This window comes from Rutidosis leptorrhynchoides, chromosome 8 (genome assembly GCF_046630445.1).
Source record: "Rutidosis leptorrhynchoides isolate AG116_Rl617_1_P2 chromosome 8, CSIRO_AGI_Rlap_v1, whole genome shotgun sequence".
NCBI lineage: Eukaryota > Viridiplantae > Streptophyta > Magnoliopsida > Asterales > Asteraceae > Rutidosis > Rutidosis leptorrhynchoides.
In genome coordinates this window covers 42,564,417-42,585,955 of record NC_092340.1, presented here as the reverse complement: position 1 = coordinate 42,585,955, position 21,539 = coordinate 42,564,417, and the positions used below count along the sequence as shown (strand labels likewise).

The window sequence follows — 21,539 nt, the reverse complement described above, 5'->3', positions numbered from 1 at the left end:
AGAATGACAGATGAGATAGTTAGGAAAATATCAAGAATCAGAACTGGATGGAGCATTTCCACAATATTTTGGAAGTATGTATGGAGGAAGAAAATATATGAATGGTAAAAAAAATAATGGAACGAAGAGATGAATTTATAGTAAAATATCAGGCATAACAATCGAGGCAGATGATCGCATTTAATCAAAGAGGATCTTAATTTCCTTATTCACCAAGATAACCGAATCTTATATAGATTTTGAAAGATTTTCTTTAAATTCCTTGAATTTCGGAAATCCACCGTAATCTCTATCTCAATCTTTTGTGATAGCTTTACCTATACTCTTCGAGTAATCGAATTGTTTTATCTATATTAATCAATAATGATAAAACTCTATTCATCAACTCATATGAGTCATGAAAACATATTTATTGTCAGCCATGACAATCCCAATCAAATTTTGGGGACAAAATTTCTTTAACGGGTAGGTACTGTGACGACCTGGAAATTTCTGACCAAATTTAAACTTAAACTTTATATTATTCTGACACGATAAGTGTGACGACCAGGCAAATTTCCGACCAAATTTAAACTTAATCTTTATATGATTTCGATACGATAAGCAAAGTTTGTAATGTTGAGTCTCGAAAACTTTGGAACAGTTTACATGAATGCATTTACCCTTTTGACAGTTTCTGACGATTCACGAACAAATTGGATGTAAATAAATATGTATTTAAATAAATAAATAAATATAAAAGTGAATATATATAATAATTAAATATAATGGAAACATTAAAATTAAGTATGTAAAATAATATACAAGTTAATAAAATTGTTATTAAAATAAATCTATATAAACATATATAATCTGTACATTATATGTATATTGTAATATATACAAAATATGTAAATATTAAATATTCAAATATGTTATTACTTAATATATAAGTACTACATAATTAATAATATGTATTATTGATAAATTAAATTCAATAACAAGTCGAAGTATAATTGTATTATAAATATTATTGTTACTTTCATTTTTTAACATAATCATTAATATTAATATCAGGTTTGATACATGTAATTTGATATATTATTATTAATGTTATTAGTATTATTTGTTGTTATTATTAATAACATTGTTATTAGTACAATTATAATATAATCTTAGTTATTATTATGATTACCAAAAGTATTATTATTAACTTGATTATTAAGGTTACCATTAAAGGATATGATTATCAAATTAATGATTTTAAATATAGATATTAATATAAGAATGATGATTAAAACTATAATTTAATTGTAAACTATCATTATTAACATTAGTATTAATATTAATATTAACAAGATTTTTAGATTATTATAGTTATTATATTTTATTATTACTATTTATATATATATAAATTGTGTTAAATGGTGTCAAAATTTGATTGGTTTATACAATGCGCTAACAGTAACTAATATAAAACCATGTCCTTGTCTGACCCGACCCAACTTCCTTTAAACCCTATTATCCTTAAATCGGTTGCTTGCCTTTATCATACCTACCCAAAAAAAAGTTACGTTGTTGATCGCCTATCTCTACCCATTCATCATCCCCAACTTCAGAATCTTCTGGCGATTATCTCCATCGTTTTCAAGTGGTCCGATGGCCCTTCTCTTCTTATACTCTGGTACGCTTCCTTTATTTTTGTTGTGTTTTAACAACCGATTTCCTCTCTACGAGATTATCATCTAACCTAGGGTTTTCGATTTAGTGGTTTCATGCTGATGATGAGGCGATTTGGAAGACGGGTTTTTGATTTCTTGGTTTTACCAGACGTCTCTCTTTGTGTGATTATCACATAACCCTAGGGTTTTTCGTTTCGTGTTTTATCGTGATGATAGCCTATTTGAGTAGCTAATTGTTTCTTCGTTTCAGAAATTAAACATGGGTTATCGATTTTGTGGTTTTATCTCGATAGTCACGCGGTTGGGAAAAGATATTATTTGGGTTACTTTTGTTACCAAAAAAAGTAACGGGTTTTTTGGTTCGACATAGGCCTTCGTCATCCCTATCTGCTGTCTTCGTCTCTCAATCTGCTGATGGTAACAAATCTCTTTCATTGCACGTTTAGTTATTTCTTTTTTCATTGATAACAAACTACAATGGTATACGAAATTTTACAACAATAATTAACTTTTGTATATAAGTTGAAATATTGTTATGTTTATAAGGATTTAACTTGAGCTACTGTTCTGTTTATAAGGATTAATAAAAGTGTATTTGTATACTAGGTTAATTTAGTTTATAATACCTTTGCATATTAATGCTGAAATGTTTATTGTATGTTGTTGGGATTCGGTTGTTCAAAGGTCTGGTAATTTACCATACAGTAACCATTACAACAAACGTTCTGAAAACTGTTCTTTTAAATTAAAGTAACATATACTAACCATTGTAGTAAATGTTGTAAAGTGTTCCATGTTGAACTTGGTGTATGTGACGGATTTGTGATGATGAAAATCTGTAAGTTAATGGATTTTTGCAATGAGAAAAAAGGATCATATCTTGGCATGGCAACAAAAGGGTTGCAGCCATGGCCCTAACTAGCTTACTCCATCCCAACGCTATCATAGATACGCAAATTTAACAAACCAGGCTTCTAATTCAGACCTGGACTACCTAATTCACCCGATTCCAGGTAATATTCGAGCACTATAAGTCTATAATCATAATCATGATCACTCTTACGTAATAAGACTAACAGAAACATAATCCAAGTACTGCCTTTTTTCTTTATATGCAGATAATATCATTTGTTACCATAATACAATGCTCAAAAGGCTTATGATACAGTATTTTGTGGCATTCCTTCTTTGAATATTGCATTCACGATCGTTAGAGGTAAGATATTTATTATTTGCTTATTATTATTTTTTTCCAAAGATGTATACATATGTTTTGACTCCTGCTATTTGCTTCACTGCATTCAAATTTCTCAACTCTATCATTCCCTAATCTAAAATTTAAATGTGAAATTATCCACTTCTATCATTTCCTTATCTATGTTGTACACGAAAACGGCTTTTAAATGCAGTCAGAACATAGATAGGAGTCAAAATATATGAGAAATTTTTTATTTAATCATGACTGACTTTTGATCATATTTATGATAGCCATTTAAATTTCTCATGTGTGGATAAAAGTGATAGCCTAAGTCACAAAACTAATACTTAGAGTATATACTAAACATGCGCTTTTATAAGAAACTTTAAAAAGATCTAAACGGTAAAAACAACTACTATTAAATTATTAAAACAAGACAGAAGTCCATATATCTCTGTTATTTGTCTTTTTGTTGAGCCTATGAAGTTTTGATTGTTATTTGTATGCCTCAATAGTAATTGTTAGCTAATTGTTTCAGTAGTTATTTACTGACTGAGATGTATGTTTGTGAATGTTTTGTTAAAAGCTTTGTTACAAGATTGATTTCTAATATTTCAGACTTTCATGTCATCTAAAAAGAGACAAAAAAAGGGCGTTGTCGATCATCGTTTGGTTCCTCATAGGGTTGATACTCAGGTGCATTCAGTGGATTCAACTTCTGTTACTTTCAGCCAGATTGCCAGGATTTCGTTACACCCGGTTAGTTTTTGCATCTAAATTTAGTGGGACTTTGGTGAAAATTTTATGGTTCTTTCGATGTTTGTATCTTTTTTGGAAATGTAGATGTAGGTGGGTGTTCTTCGTCTTCTGTTAGTGGTTTTGACTCTTTGAAAACATAAAGGTCAACTTTTCTCAATCCCTTTATTACAAGCAGGTTTAAAGTAGTTGAGTTTCTAATTGATATATTTGTTATGGGTTTTTCATTTTAAGTCAAAAGTTGGTAACTTAATCAAATTATACAAACACAATTGCAGTTGAAATTTGAAGTGAAATTCATCCATATTACTACATTTAATCTTTCAAAAGTGAGAATGTTTCATGAATCCATAGTATAACTCCAGTTTAAGCAAATCTTATGCATAATTTAAGAGGGGTTTGGAGATACTTTTATCTGGATTATTAAGAGCCTTATGAATTAGTATTTTCATGTATTTTTCACATATAAGTAGCAAGCTTTTTATTTATATGTATATGTGTGTGTGTGTGTGTATATATATATATACATGACAACTGTTTAGCGAGTTTAATGATTTGGTGTGTGCGTGATTGTAGCCCATAAGATGAAGATGTCAAGATTTACACCCGCCTAATCACAGCACTGATGACTCAAACTCTATTTTGGCGATAAGTTATTTACAAGAATGGGATCGTTAGTATACACGAGCCATCCTGTATATATCTGCATATTATACATTTTGTAATTTACTTTTTAGGTGTTGTTCTTTATGATAATGTTAAGAGGGTTACAGAGTATTATTATTTGTATCATTTCAAGCTGCTCATTTTGTTATTCTCATGTATCATATCGCTACAACATCGAATTATAAATCGACTCTTTTGGTCATCTTAACTTTTAATCAACATTTGAGTTCTCCGTAGCAGCTGACCGCGCGGCTATGAATGTTAAATTGTGTTATATACTGCAAGAATTTTAGGGTGCTTTATTAAATTGTGTTAATATATTCCGGTTGTTACAGTCATGTTGGACATCTCTCGCTAACTACAAGTGCAGGAAAGACATTCCAAGATCAAAAAAAGAATGTGATTATACAATGTATACAAACTCATGTAATAACCTTTTGTATGTAACAACCAGCAACTTTTTGCGATAATTCACACGACCCACAGCACCAGTTACACACCACAAAACATTGAAATTCCACCGCTCACAGAGTCACAGACATAGACACACCCTCCCAAGACGCACTAAAAGCAAAAAGATCATTGTTCAACACCTCAGGTAATCTTCATAAAAAAATTTACAAAAAATTTACACTATATCATCATATAAAAAAATGACAAAAAGATCCAACAACCAAGAAGCACAAACAAGGCTAACAACACACCACAACTCTATGGCGCATCCTTATGCAACCTATTAGGTACTACATATGTAATCTTTTCCCCATCCTTTATCATGTGAATGTATAGTTAACTACATGTAACTTTGCACATCCTTAACGATGTGAATGTATATTTACGTATCTATAGTAATCTTTTGCACATCCTCATTGACATAAATATATAGCTACCTACATACGTATACTTATCTACAAAATTATATATTTTCACTAAACTCATCAACCAAAATACCAAAAAAAGAAGACTCAAATTCCGCAGCAACGCGCGGTCCACATCCCTAGTTATTAAAATAAATGTAAATATTAATAATAGTATTATGAATATTATTATGTTAATATTATAAAGATATAAACATTTAATACATGTAAGTTGTTATATTAGTGTTATTATTATTTGAAAATAATATAATAATAATTCTATTATTATTGTCATTTGTATTAATATTTTTAGTATTATTAATATTAATATCAATTAATTTAATTTAATTATTAATATCAATTAAAAATGAATTATAAATATATAATTGTACTGATTCGGTTTTACATCCCCATCACTCCAATTTTTTTTGTTTAATTTTTCTGTCATGGACCTGATACTTGTCGACCACCATAGCAATATTACAAAATTTGATCACATCATTTATCTGTTTCAATTATTCGATTACAAACACTACTATCAAATATATACACTGATTAGTCGCGTCTGATAAGTGGGAGAAGACCCAAAATAGAAACAAAGAACACAGATATCTTATTTTTTTTTTTTTACGCTGCACGTTTTTTTTTTTTACAAAGCTCAAACTCAATTCGTTTTTCCAAAATCTAAAAATGGAGTTTTGTTAGGAATCTTCTGTTTAAACTATCTGCAAGTTTTTAGTCTTCAATTTCTCAAATTGATGTCGAATTCACGAGTCAAAGTTTAAAGGTAAAAAGTCAACTAATTTGTTCATAAGGAAACTTGAACTTGTTTTTAGATTTCAATGTAAATTGATAATTTCTATAGTTTATAAGAGTAAATTGGAACACATTTCGTATTATAACTTTTGTCTATAACACTCTAAATTTCGAAATCATTTTTTTTTGTTTGTTTGTATCCTTCGAACAGCAGGTATAGCTGTTTCCATATTTTTTTTTATATTTTTCTGTTAATTAATTTAGAATGATTGGGAAGGAAGCAACTAGTAGCTGATTCGTTTTCAATATCAAAAAAAAGAAAAAGTATTACGGTGTCAATTGGGTATGCATTCCAGTCGAATTAAATCGTGAGGGAGGAGAAGAAAAAGGGAAACAAGAATTACGGGTTAAATAATTTTTGGTGGAACAAAAAATCAGATAATGGGCAATAGCCCAGATGGTTAGGGAGGGTGTGTGATGACCCGGAAATTTCTGACTAAATTTAAACTTAATCTTTGTATGATTAACATTTCCGACACGATAAGCAAAGTCTGTAAAACTGAATCTCAAAATTTTTGAACTACTTTTATATATTTAAAAACCCTTCGATTGTTTTCGACGATTCGCGAACAATTATATGTAAATAGATACATATATACTATAACTTGAAAAGGTAACAATGTTTTAATTGCATGATACCGTACATTAAACTTATTGGTTTATATATCTAATTGAATATATATGATTTAAAGTTATTTAGTAAACGATAGTAACATTCGTTTATTGATTCAATTGATATTCAGATAAGTTAACTAAAGCGTTTAAGATGAACCAGTAAAACACTAATTTGCTACAGTATTTTCAAATTGCTACAGTACCCAAAATGCTACAGTGTTTGCGAAAAGCACTATTTGCTACAGTGAAATTGACTTTGCTACAGTGAATTGTTACAGTAAAAATTGACTTTGCTACAGTAACTTTGCTATAGTAAACACTATTTTAAAATGTATTTTAACAAATAACGAGACGATAATTTATAAAAGTAAATGACCAAAACACTCGAAAGTTTAAGATACACTTTGAGTGATATAATTTAGGGATAATTTAAGTTTATATTTTGACAAAGGTACGAGTCACGAAACGAAAAGTACTAGTTTTCTCAGCGTACGAATGGGCGTTCGAAAAACCGGAACCGGGACATAAGTCGAGTGATGACATACGACTTATCAGAACAAAAATTACAAGTCAACTTTGCATGTGAATTTAATATAAAATATAATTAATTATATAAATTAAATATATTATATATAATATAAAATTATGTCGACAAACAAGAAGTTAAAAATTTGTGAGCTGTCCCAGGGTTCCATGCGATCGCATGGCCTTGAAGCACAAATCCCATGCGATCGCATGGGGTACTTTTTCAGGTATGATTGCTATAAATTGCAGTTTTTGGCTCGAGATAATCACACACATACACAAATATAGATATACTCCGTAATATTATTTATTATTATTATTATTATTATTATTATTATTATTATTATTATTATTATTATTATTATTATTATTATTATTAATAAGATTATTATTAATCTTATTATTTTTATTATTAGTGTTATTATTTTTGCGATACAAAAATAATAATGTACATAAAATATTACGACGGAGTGCTGTCCAAGTAATTTTCAAAACGTGTTTCCAAGCGAGCTAGAGCTAAGGAAAATATGGGTTATTGCCAAGGAAATTATGGGTAATGTTCGAGGGTATTTTTGTGAATCAAACCTCGTGTTTATCATCTCCGATGCTTCTACGTGCTTTTCTACAATATTGTATATCAATATTAAACAGTGAGTTTCATATGATCCCTTTTACTCTCTACATTTTTGGGCTGAGAATACATGCAAATGCTTTATAAACTGATTTACAATATTTATATGCGTGAGTTTCATTGCTCCCTTTTTAATTGCTTTTGCAATATATATTTTTGGGCTGAGAATACATGCAATTTATTTTAAACGCAATGGATACAAGTACATACTTAATTCTACACTGAGTTTGAACCGAAAATCCCTTAGCTTTGGTAACTAGTAGCTGCCAGTACATAGGATATGGACTGGTGGGCACGAATAATAGTATATGGATCCATAGGGCTTGACATCCCCGTCCGAGCTAGAGCGCTAGCCTTTTAACGGACGTGTGTTATTTGAGTTTAGGACACGTTGGTTTGCGTGTATTAAAACGAATGGGGTATTTATCATTATAACGTTAAAGCTTAGTTACCAAGGTGCTCTGTTATGTAGAATCTATTGATAAACGTTTCTGGATTGAACAACTGAAATCTTGTGATCCACCTTTATATACAGATTATGAGCAACATTAAAACTATGAACTCACCAACCTTTGTGTTGACACTTGTTAGCATGTTTATTCTCAGGTTTCCTAGAAGTCTTCCGCTGTTTGCTTAGATGTTAAACAAGCTATGTGCATGAAGTCTTACATGACATATTTTTCAAGGAGACGTTGCATTTACCAAATCATCACCATGTATCTTATTTTGACTGCATTGTCAACAGAAATGATGTTGTAAACTATTATTTATGGTGATTGTCTATATGTAGAAATCATCAGATGTCGAAAACCTTTGATTTAAATATTCATTTATGGTGTGCCTTTTCAAAAGAATGCAATGTTTACAAAACATATCATATAGAGGTCAAATACCTCGCAATGAAATCAATGAATGACGTGTTCGTCCATATGGATTTAGAGCTGTAGCGACCCGACAAAATTGTCATTTGACGGCGCCGACTACTTAGGTCCCGTTACGTGGTCATAAGTCTTTAAAATAACGTTTGACCAAAATATGTCGCATTCATTGCAAAAGTAAAGAGTGTTCCCTAGTTTACAAGAATTGTTCATCCAAAAGTTACGTTACAAAGTTATAAGTACAAATGAAACCTATGCGACACAATTTAAAAGTAGCCAAAAGATGCTCCATGTATGCATAAATACTCGACATCCAAAGCAAGTATCAAAATAATGAGCGGAAGCATGTAACACATATCGTTCAAAGACCTGAGAAAAACATAGAAATCTGTCAACGAAAACGTTGGTGAAATCATAGGTTTAAGTAAGTAAGTGAGTAAATAAGTAGATTGAACCACAAGTTTTGCAACATCGAATTAATAGTTAACCATTCCAAAATTTGTTTCACGAGCACCCAATTATCAATGCTTAACATTTCTCCCATTGAACCCCATCACTTAGTGCTAGAACATACACTGTTTCTCGAAAATATATTTCATTCGTAAACGGTAGCGAACCGTTTGAATGAGGGTTTGTCAAACCCATATGGATCCATACAACATAAGTTCTCGCTTACACCCGGCAAGTGTAACTAATGATAATCGAATTGAGGATTTTGTTCTAAACTCGTATGTAGAATGTTTGTTTTCCTGTACTTGTGTTCACTTAGTAAAGAAATGTTTATGTTTTCTCATCCCAAATGTAAGTTCAAAAAGAGTAAAAGTGGGACTATGATCTCACCTTGAGTGCACGAGTAGTAAAGTACTTCAACAAGTAAACGTGTGCAAAGAACAATGCTAATCTTGACCTAAACAATAGGTTGTATCAATAACGGTAAACACGATAGGTCAAAGATGTTCAAATAGTCCTATGGCTCGTTACGACTCGATTATGTAGCATGTGAAATCAAATTGTCAAGTTTCATGCAAGATACAAGTATATAAACAAGTTAGGAAGGTTGTATAATCATTTGGTTAAGTTTGACAAAAAGTCAAACTTTGGTCGGTCAAAGTCAACGAAAAATTCAACACGTTCGGGTCGGGTCCCGAACTATTTTTCTGAGGTTTTTAATCATGTATGAGCATGTTAGAACAAGTTACATGTGAATCGGAGGTCCATAGTGTGCCAAACATTTTTCGTATTTTGACCAAAGAGGTCAGAACCCAAACACGGCTATTGCCGCGCCGAGGCCAGAGGTGTCGCGCCGCGACATTAGGCGTGGCCTGGTACCTGGTCAGTTTCAAAAGTTCAAGTCTTGATCCAAAATTCAATTTAGCACAAAACGCAAACCGTAAACACTTAGAATACGCATCTTATATCATTGGAAAGCTCTTTTGACAAGGAATACAATTAACTACCTTTCACCAAGCAAAAACATCAATTACAATAACCAAAAACTCGTCAATTGATCAAGAAAGGTTTATTTTCAAAGTTTCAAGTTCGTAAAACGTATTTTATGATTCGGGAATCCAATTTACACATACGATATGCCGTTTCGAAGGTAATTAAGCATACATTGCATCTAAACACTTACTAACAACAATTCATGTTATTCAATGCATCAAATATTCATTTCAAGCTTATCAAACCCTAACCCAAATTCACCAAAAATCACTAATCAAGTTTATGGAGTTTTCTCAAGCAACCTACACATCAAATTGAAGCTAGTAATACTAGGAACACAATTAGAACATGAACTTTTAACATCTAACAACATATGATCATCCAAAATTCAAGAACAACACACCAAAATTCAAGTTCATGCTAGTTATACTAAAACAACGAGATCGAGCATACAAATTACATACACGACATCACAATGAGCCATAGACACTAACTAACACCATTTCAAGTCAAAAACACGAATTTAGAGAAATCTAGAGTTTTAGAAATGTTACCCAAACGAGATGAAGTTGGTACCAAAATGAAGAGGATGAAGAGAGGATCACGAATATGTAATTTATTTTGTTGCTAGCTCCCTAAATCGAATTTGGATGATGATTTTGTGTTTGAAGGTTTTGAGAGCATAAAAGGGAAGTAAGAAAAAGAGATAGAGAGAAATGGGAGGTTGGTGGTGGATGGTGGGTTACTAGTTAGCCAAGTTTGCCCGAGTGGCGAGATTAGTCCCTCGCGTTTGTAGTCGGGTGCGGGAATTACCTAAACGGAATATTTTAAAACGCGTATTAACGGAGGATGTTAAAATCCAATAACGGAAAAATATTAAGAATGTTAGCTAACGGAGGATACGAATTTAGTTACGAAGGATATTTTTTTAAAATAAAAAGACGGGCGTTAAAATAATTTAACGGAAAAATGCGGGATGTTACATTACCCACACCTTAAAAGAAATTTCGTCCCGAAATTTAGTTGGAAGTAATAGTCGATGTCTCTTCCTTGAGACCTTGCATTGTCAATGCTATGAATAAGTGAAGATACGTCCTTGGGCATTCCCACGAATTTGGACAGTCGGGGTTTTATGTTGTATTAAGGCTTGGTTTTACGATCCACAATTTCAACCGGTCTTTCTACGAAGAGGAGTTGTCATCAATAGTAAGTTTATCTAGAAGGATAGCACGTTCCTGTTCCGCAGGACACGTATCTAAGTTTGTTACATGGAACGTAAGGTAAACGGAAACTTAATTGAGTCAGAGGTTCTAAACGGTAGGAAGCGGTTCCAAGACGCCCCAAGATTTCAAAAGGATCAATATTGCGGATATAAATTTCCTCGATTTCCCGAAACGGATTACACCTTTCCAAGGTGTGGTTTTCAATATTACACGGTTACTGACTTTAAATTTGAGAGATTTTTCATCTAACATTGGTATAACTCCTTTGGCGACCACGGGCCGTCTTGAGCCCTTCTCGGACTTGAACTATCTCAAAGGTTGTTTCTTGAATGATTTCGGATCTGATGATTTGCTTGTCACCTACTTCGGTCCAATGAATAGGAGAACAACATTTGTGGTTATATAAAGTTTCGAAAAGTGCGCGTTAACACGCGAGTGGTAACTACTGTTGTAAGAGGGATCAACTAAAGACGACAATACAAGTTTGTAACATGTCTTTCCAAGATGTAAATTGTTCGTTTGCTTAGCTCGTCTGTTTGTGGAAGATACGCAGTACTCACGTCTAAACGTGTTCCGAAGGCTTCTTGTAAACAAGATGTGTAACGAGTATTTTCGATCCGGGATAATTGACAATGATACACCGTGTTGGAATATAATTTCTTAAGATATGCTTGGACAAGTTAGTTAGGGTTCGAAAGCGTTTGTTGGAACAGGTTTCTTGTCGGCTACTGAAAAATGTTCGTAAGGGCTAGTCACCCTCGTGGCGAATACTAGTAACACGTGAAGAGTCTCTCTCTCCATTGAGAAATTATATAAAAAGGTTTACGTATACGGAAGTACGAGCGAAAAGATAGGAGTGAAATGAGAACTTATAATAGGATGAGTTCACATTTTGAGGTAGCCATATCGCGCACCTAGTGGCCAAATTTTGAGACTTGGTGGGAAACGAGATAGTACACGTAGTTGTATAGCTCGGGGTTGAGTAGTAGTTGGCCGTATAACAGAAGCACAAGGACGTTAAGTCAAAGAAGAAAGGGGTATCCTTGGATTGTGTGTTATCTTTGGTCTCAGTAATATCAGACGGTAATAGTGAAATAGCAGAGCTATGTATCGTGGTACGCGATGACGAGAAGATTGATCGGATCCATAAATAAGTATTCAAATTCTCCGTGTAAAATAACGAATTTCAGCTTCCTTGATTTCGAGTCGAGAGGGGTTGCCTTTCAGGCGTTCACGTAGAAGTATTTCTATATTTGAGTTCCATTTTGTGCCACACGAATTTATCTAGTAAGGTTGGTGTGAAAAATCACGTTCAAAGTCCGGACACGGAAAATGTTTAAATTTTTTTTTCTTAGTACGTTAACGAGGTTAGAGGACGAGCGATACGGGAAAAATCAGAAATTAATCTTTGGTAATAATCGCGAGATCCAAAATTTTACGAATACAAGTCGGAGTCGTGAGGGTTTCTCCAAAATTAATTAATTAATTCAATTTTTTTTTTTTTTTTTTTTTGCGAGATCTACTGTAATACCTTGACCACTAACAATATGGTTTAGAATTTGGACTTCGTTTAACCAAAAATTCTCACTTGGAGAATTCGGCATAGAGTTGCTCTTTTCTCAAGAGTTCGAGCGTAAGACGGAGACGTTGTTCGTTTTTCCTTTCCGCTTGAATAGTTTATAATTATAAGTACGGTAACGGATTTGTCTAGATAAGTTTGCATACGCGGTTCCGGAGGTCTATGAATACGGGCGGAGCCTTAGATAAACTGAACGGCACTAAAAGAAATTTATAACTATCGTAGCGAGTTCGGAAAGCGGTTTAGGAGACATCTTCTCCCTTAACCCTCAATTGATGATAACCAGAATGAAGGTCGATTTTAGAATATACGCGAGATCCGTGTAACGGTTCAAGAGGTTGTTGATACGGGGAAGAGGATATCGGTTCTTAAACGGAAATTATTTAGTTCACTAAAATCACATATATGTGGGGAAAACATTCCCTTCCTAACGTATAGGTTTTGGGCTCCCTAGTTCTATAGATGTCAAATCAAAGTTCGAATTACCTACCCAATAAGTTTGACGTACACTCTCCGATAAATTTGTCGGTACGCAATAGTTTTCCGTTGGTCACTTGAATGGCGTAAGTAATATCTAGGGGGTGGTGGAGTGCAAATAGTAGGCTCCAAAGCCTTGGATACAAAACATTTATCGACATCCGAATCGAATAAACATGAAGTATAGGAGTTGTTAAGAAGAAACGTACCCGTGACTAGTTCATGTCGTCTCGAGCATCCTCGGTGCTAATGTTGGAAGTTCGGCCGCGTGTGTTGGGGTTGGCTTTCTTCGTTGGACATGCATTCCTAAAATGACCCGGTTGGCCACATTCGAAACAAACACCCGACTTTTGTGTGTTGGGTCCCTTTTGACTGACGGGGGCGGTACTTCCACAATATTTGGCAATATGACCACTTCCCTGGCACTGGTGGCAAATTAGCTTGCCACATTCACCAAAGTGATGCTTGTGGCATTTGTTGCAAAAAGGTCGAGTTCCAGCATAACTTTTCTTGCCGACGGAGGTGAAAAGTTCCTTGGCAAAGTTGTTGCTGTTGTAGTTGCTGGATTGAGAGGCTTCCCATTTTCTTTTGTTGTTACCCGGTTGGTCCTCGGCCGTTGGTGCCGGTGCTTCAATTTCTTCCACCGTTTCTATAGATTGGCGAGCCATCGTTAAAGCCTCTTGTAGGTTGGCGGGTTTGGATGACATTACCCTGTGTTGAATGCTCTTCGGAAGGCCATCCATGTAAAGTTCAACTCTTAGGGACTCGAGAGTCGTGAGGTTTGGACACATTAAGACTAGTTCAGCAAACCGTTGATTATAAGCTTCGAGGTCATTCCGGACCGTTTGTAAATTTCTTAGCCCCTGTTCGAGCCTTCGAGTTTCGTCGCGCAGAAAGTATTCGGTGATCATTCTTTCTCTTAATTCGGTCCAAGAGAGTGCGTGGGCTTCATCGATACCCACCGATTGTATATACGTGTTCCACCATGAGAAATCAATACCGGTGAGAGTGAGGGTGGAAAACTTGACCTTATCTTGGTCCCGACAACCACTTATGTTAAAAACGGCTTCCGTTTGTTCAAACCATCTGGTGAGAGCAACCGGTCCCTCGGTTCCATCGAAAGTGGGAGGTTTGCACCCCATGAAGTTCTTGTAGGAGCACCCCTCGTTTGAATTACCAGCTCCATGATTATTGTTGTTGGAAAAGTGATCGGCCACGGCCGCACCCACGGCGGTGGTTATCATTCGTTGAAGAGCTTGTTCGAGAGTTTCGGAAGGAGTATTGGGTTGACCTTGGTGAGCCATTGTTCCTTCATGACACAAGAATATCATTGATTAGTATTCTCAATAATACTAACCGTGATATAGAATAAAGATAAAGAGAAGTTTTTCCTCGACTCACCTTAAATTCTTTATGTCATAATGTCGGAACGTTCATATGAGTCACCGTAATATAATCCCGGAAATTATATTACCCTGATTCATATGTGCATTCGACATCATTTCATATAGTCAAGGTGGCGTGTCAATCAAATTAAACAACGTGAGATTAAGAGGAACTAAGAGTAGATATGAGTAGAAGCGTTCGAGTATAAATACACAAGTAGTCAAGTAATTCCTACTTCAAGTCTATATGCCGGTTGTAGTCTAGACTCACCAATGTACCCTATGACTCGGGGTCGACACCAATGAACTCTAAATCCCTACAACCAACGCTCTGATACCAATTGTAGCGACCCGACAAAATTGTCATTTGACGGCGCCGACTTGTAACGACCCTACTTTTCCCGTTATCTTTTACCGTTAATTATTTAACGACCGTTAACTGTTATTCGTGCCACGTCATTTCTATGACCTATATTATTATTTTTGTAATAATATATTAATTATTATGTGTTATATGAATATTTGGATTCATATTTCAAGTTATACGTTTCTACGTGTCGCGGATTTCCATCCGGCGAATCTTTTCGGTTTTCAAACCAACGGTCGAGCTTTCGGGATTTTTAAATCCTAATTATTTTAAATATGATATTTTAAGATCATATAATTATATTTAGTGTTTATATTTATTTTTCGTCGCGTAGTTATTATGTTTCCGGATTTTTAATCGCGTAAGTGCGTTTTCGCGTTTCGGGACTCGTTCGGGCTTTCGGGCCATCAGGAAATTACCATTAAGTGAGATGGGCTAGTGGGGCCCACTCCCATCCCACCATTCGGCCGAAGCCACAAGGGAGGGGGGTATTACTCCCTTGTTTTTTTCCCATTTGTGATTTAATTTTCCTTTTTCATCAAATTTAATCTAAACCTAATATTTCTTTTTGCTCTCCCTTTCCTTCTTCCTTGGGCAACGACTACAACCAGCCCCAATATCATCATCATCATTAAAAATTGAAGCTTGGATCATTAATTGATTAGTATAATCGGATTCCTCTCGTCTTTCTCTACGCGACTACATCAATCGTTTCTCGATTAGGGTATAAACCCTAACCCTAGAATTTTCTATTTTTCATTTATTTACTGTATTTTGATGTTTAATTGATAGTATGATGTTTGTGGATTATTGTAATGGTGTTTGTATGCATAGATGTACTCAAAATTGCATGTTTTCGGTTTGTAAATTTCTGGACAGCAGCTATTTCGTGATTTCTGGGTTTGTGTCTGATATAAAAGTTAAAATAAACTATCTAGATGAGTTCCTCTCATCAAGACATTAATTTTAGACTCCGGATTCATGTCGTTTCGATTCCCGGAGCCCTAGTTATGATCAAATTACTATTTTGTTAAAATTGAATTGTGGATTGACATGAAACAGGTTTGGTCCGACTTTGTGACCTTACTTGGTGTCTTTAGGGTGTGTTAGTGTGTTAGGACTGATGGTGGGACGAACTTTCAAGTTCGGGTCACCTAAATCCGAGCCACGGTTCACCCGTTACGTCTAAAAACACGTTTTTGATTGAATTAAAGTTTCAAGTAGTGTAATGGCTGTAAATCACGACTAGTGGACTGTTCTTGGGGTGTTCTTGAGTGTACCAAAGTGTCGGGTGGTTTGATTAGGCGGAGATATATGTAAGGCTCGCCGAAAACCGACACCCGGGGCTCAAGATGCGACCCGATGAACTTTTGATTTAAAACTTATGACTAATTATAATACTTATGATATGATTTAAAATTTATTATTAATTAATAATACTTATATTATGACTAATATTTAATTAATTAATTAAATACTTATGTTATATTAATTATATCATTTAAACTTATCTAAACTTTAATAATTCATTTTTATTTAATTAAACTTATGTTAAGACATAATTATACACTTCTGACTTTAATAAACATTATAACCTATGTTATTATTATAACTTACACTTTTCAAATTAATGTTGACTACGTTTGACCAAGGTTGACTTTTGAGTTGACTTTCGGTTGACTTTGACTTTCAGTTGACTTCTGTTGACTTTCTAAATAAGGAAACTTTCCTAACTTCAAAACTTTCTAAAAATAGAACTTTCTAAATTTGGAAACTTTCCAAAAATAGAAACTTTTCAAAAATAGAAACTTTCCAAAAATAGAAACTTCCAAAAATAGAAACTTTCCAAAAATAGAAACTTTCCAAAAATAGAAACTTTCCAAAAATGGAAACCTGCTAAAAATAGAAACTTTCTAAAAATAGAAAGTGTGTGTCCGTATGCTGTTCCAGTCAAACCGATGCTTGCCGAGTGTTATTCTATGCCTACTTGCAACATGTACAATAGCTATCATACTAAGACTTGACCTAAGTTAGTTATTTATATCGGCCTGCTTTATTTATAGGTCGGCGTTGTGATCTTTCTTGATCACTTTACTTTATTTGCTGTTCGCTTGTTTGTGAGATTTCTTCAGTTGCTATTAAGGTGAGTTATAGTCCCATTTTTCTATTTAAATCTTTTGGGATGAGAATACATGCAATTTATTTTATATTTTGGACAAGTGAAAGTTGATTTAAATTATTCATTGTGAGTTGAACAAAAATATTCCCTAGTCTGGTAACTGTAATCACTGGTTTCTACTAGTGAACGCGAATCCTACGGATAGATCTATCGGGTTTGACAACCCCATTTCGAGCTAGTCGCGCTAGCAATTTATAATCGAAATGTTTAGTACTTCGTATTTTGTTGTAGATACACTTGTTCGGTGTATATTATTTATTGTGTTTGGTAAGGGTAAATAAAGGGTTAAGTGGTTACCAGGTGGCTCACGGAAAATGGAATAATGTTTTATTATATGTTTTCTAGCATATAATTTTGTGGTCCAACAAGGAGTTTTTATGTTTTCAAACATAAATTTTTATTGTTTAAATTAAATATTGTTTGCAATATTAAACCTATAATTCACTCAACATTTTTGTTGACAGTTACTCGCATGTTTTATTCTCAGGTTCATGATTGATTGCTTCCGCTGTGCTTAGAGAGTCTGCATATTTATGATGGCAGCTTTTGTTAAACATTAACTTGCATTCTATTTTGTTACATTAAATAGTGGTTGTTTGTTGACTTTGTTTTGGTCAACTTTTGGTTAAAGTATTATTGTATAGTTTTTCTAAACTTATACATTTTAGTAGATTTCCTTTATAGGAAATCATTTTTTTTAAATAAAGAATGCAAGGTTGTTTTATTAAATTCATTTAAGTCCGATCAAGCTATGGGACCAACTGACGGATCCGTTAAGTGTTTTGACGGGGTCGTCACAGTTGGTATCAGAGCTCTGGTTGTAGGGAATTAGGCTGCATTGATGTCGTTACCCGGGTCAATAGGGTGCATTAGTGAGTCTAGTCTACAGCCCGGCCTATTATATATTACTATATGTGATTATTTGTATCGTATTGGTATGTATATTGTTGTCATACATACATTTCTATTATGTTCTGAATCCGGGAGGAACTCCCATTCCGATTTAAACGTATTCTCCGACTCATGCGAGTTCATCATTTATGGGAACACCCCGGTTAGTGAAACCGAGGGGGGGTGACATTCTTGACTTCTGAAATTCTCGACATTTCTATGTCATAATTTGTGTTTATTGATATAACATTTGAGTTACATTACGTGTTCTAAAATTCTCGGCATTTCTATGTCATCTATTATGGTTATGTATATAACGTTTGAGTTATATTACGCGAGATGTCATTCTTGACTTCTAAAGGCTCGGCATTTCAATGTCAGCTATTGTGTTTGGGTATATAACATTTTTGTTACATTACATGCCATTGTACCGTTGTGCCTATGTGCTTTGGTTTTTGAAAAGGAAAACGTCATTCTTGACTTTTAGAGATTCTGGGTACTTCGAAGACATTCTTATGTCATCGTTACTCCTATTCATTACTTTCGATGTCTTTGTCTCTTGTGCTATCCTTAGCACATTGTTAAGAAATTGTTTTAGGGAAATTGTGTTGAAATTCGAGGTTGACCACGTGTCCTGACCTTATGTAGTGATATTGGAATGGAACTATGAGTTAGTGAAATATAATGGCGTCAGGCCAACGTGATTATATTACTTTAATTCATAAAAAGTCCCAATATTGTGACATGAGGAATAGAAAGTGAGTCAAAGAAAATTTGTACACCACTCATTCAGAAATTCTAACGTTGTTACATGAGTAAGGAAGATACTCATTATCTTATTTGTTGATATACGAGAGACTCATCTTAACCGAACTACTTACCCCATGTTTTATCATTCATAACTCGCTTGTTAGTGACAGCTTCGCACGTGACTAGTTTTGACCCAAGGACTTGTGTCCTGATAAAAGTCAAAACAATATTTAACTCATTGGTTTTCATGACCTCGTAGCATTTATTGATTAGATGTCGCAAGACGATTCAAGTCCTTCACCCGAGCTTTAACGGTCTTACTTCAACTCGTAACCTTTATAATGCGGATACCCTGCTTTTCATTTAAAATTTTTACACATTTGTGTAATTGGGCGGTTCTCGTGAGATTTATGGGCGAATAGAAGTAATGAAATATTTTGTCATGTATACTAATTATAAAATCATATATGGACGTATGAATTCGAATGGATAAATTTACCCTTACCTATTTTGGCTAGTATACACTAAATTGTACCTTCAAAATTATTTTAAAATCACTCATGTCGAGTTGTCTAGTTAACTCAAATTGTTTTACGTAAAATGGTACACGTTGTACATACTTCTAAATTTACTAAGAGCTTCGTTCCATTTATGGGGTTACATCAGACGTTTAAAGCTTTTTCAAAACTTCTTTGATTGATTACATTAGAATTTTCGCATTACTCTACAGAGTGCTTGGATCACATTTCTTCTCATCCTCCGTTTAAGGATGAAAATTTACCATTAAGTCCATTGATAGAAATTCTTACACCAGTTTGGATGCCGGTTTTATAAAATTTGTTGGAAAGTCTTTGCGCTCATAGAATTTTCCCTCTTATGGTTGGACATGGCCGAAACGCAGACCGATAAATCAAGTTTCTGGGGTACACTCGATGGTCACCTTATTGTAGAAAAGGCGCTAGGTGGGTTTCTACCCCAACTGTTGTTATAATAGGTATCATGGATATATTACTCTAGACCGTTTGAGGAGTTTCTACTCTCAATTTTCGCTGTCAACCGCAACACCCTCGTAAACATCAATCCTAGGATTCGATACTTTAGGGTGCACGAAATTATTTTTGGAGATTCATCTCACCTGGAGTCGGCCATTCTTTATAACCCATGATTCGCGTTCTTTTCATCCGCACATAAATTTAAGAATATGGATGAATCCTAGACTTCCTCGCTCATTGTACAAGGAAGTTCACTCTCGTTGAATTATCACACCTTTCATACGTCTTCCTCTCAGAAATATAATGAAAATTTACTTTGGAGTCCATGATCCTCGTTAACTCCTTTGAGAGAATTGCCTTAAATATCTATGCCACCGATGTGACTACTCCATATTTATTTCTTCCTTCATTATTGCAACTTTATTTCATCCGTCCCAGTTCGTCCCCTTGGGGAGCTCCCGTTTTGTTCGTTGAGAAGAAAGATGGTTCATTTCGCTTGTGTATTGATTATCGTGAATTGAACGAGCTTACTGTTAAAAACCGTTACCCTCTTCCGAGAATTGATGATCTATTCGATCAACTTCAAGGTTCGTCCGTTTATTATAAGATTGATCTTCATTCCGGTTATCACCAATTACGCGCTAAAGAAACTGATATTCTGAAAACCGCTTTCTGTACCCGTTATAGTCACTTTGAATTTCTTGTTATGCCGTTCAGATTGACAAATGCACCTGCTGTGTTCATGGACCTCATGAACCGTGTGTGCAGACCCTATCTGGACAAATTCGTTATTGTTTTTATCGACGACATCCTTATTTATTCTAAGAGTGATGAAGAGCACGAAGAATATTTGAAGTTGGTGCTTGATTTATTGAGAAAAGAAGAGTTGTACGCTAAGTTCTCTAAGTGTACTTTCTAATTAAGAGAAGTTCAATTCCTTGGATATATTGTTAGTAAACAAGGAATACTAGTTGATCCCGCCAAGATTTAGGCAATTGAAAAGTGGGAAATTCCGAAAACACCTACTCAGATTCGCCAGTTTCTAGGATTAGCAGGCTATTATAGAAGGTTCATTCAAGATTTTTCACGAGTAGCGAGACCTCTGACTGCTTTAACACATAAGGGGAAGAAGTACGAGTGGAAGAGTGAACAAGAGTCTGCTTTCCAAACTCTGAAGAAGAAGTTAACTTCTGCACCGATATTATCACTACCTGAGGGTAATGATGATTTTGTTATCTATTGTGATGCTTCGTGTCAAGACTTTGGTTGTGTTTTGATGCAACGAAAGAAAGTTATTGCGTACGCGTCACGTCAGTTGAAGATTCACGAGCAGAATTACGTAACCCATGATTTAGAGTTGAGAGCTGTTGTGTTTGCGCTTAAGATTTGCAGACATTATCTATATGGGGTCAAAGGTACATTGTACACTGATCACAAAAGTCTTCAACATATTCTTGATCAGAAACAGATAAATATGAGGCAACGAAGATGGGTTGAGACGTTAAATGATTATGATTGCGAACTTTTATATCATCCGGGAAAGGTCAATGATGTGGCTGATGCATTAAGTCGTAAAGAAAGGGCTGAACCTCGCAGGTTTAGGGCCTTGAATATGACAATTCAAACAAACCTCGCTAGGCAGATCCTTGA

The 21,539-nt window shown here is 34.3% G+C and overlaps 1 long non-coding RNA gene across 3 annotated transcripts; it reads left to right on the top strand.

Moving 5' to 3' along the window:
• Window positions 1-1,540: 1,540 nt before the first annotated feature.
• Window positions 1,541-4,467, top strand: LOC139862308 (uncharacterized). 3 transcript variants are annotated; one of them, XR_011764127.1, is made up of 5 exons: window positions 1,541-1,663; window positions 1,748-2,078; window positions 2,449-2,877; window positions 3,478-3,618; window positions 4,192-4,467. It is a non-coding gene; the product is annotated as an uncharacterized lncRNA (long non-coding RNA). The 3 variants fall into 3 exon arrangements; XR_011764126.1 differs by having other exon boundaries at window positions 1,748-2,674; window positions 2,780-2,877; XR_011764125.1 differs by having other exon boundaries at window positions 1,748-2,877.
• The last annotated feature ends 17,072 nt before the right edge of the window (window positions 4,468-21,539 follow it).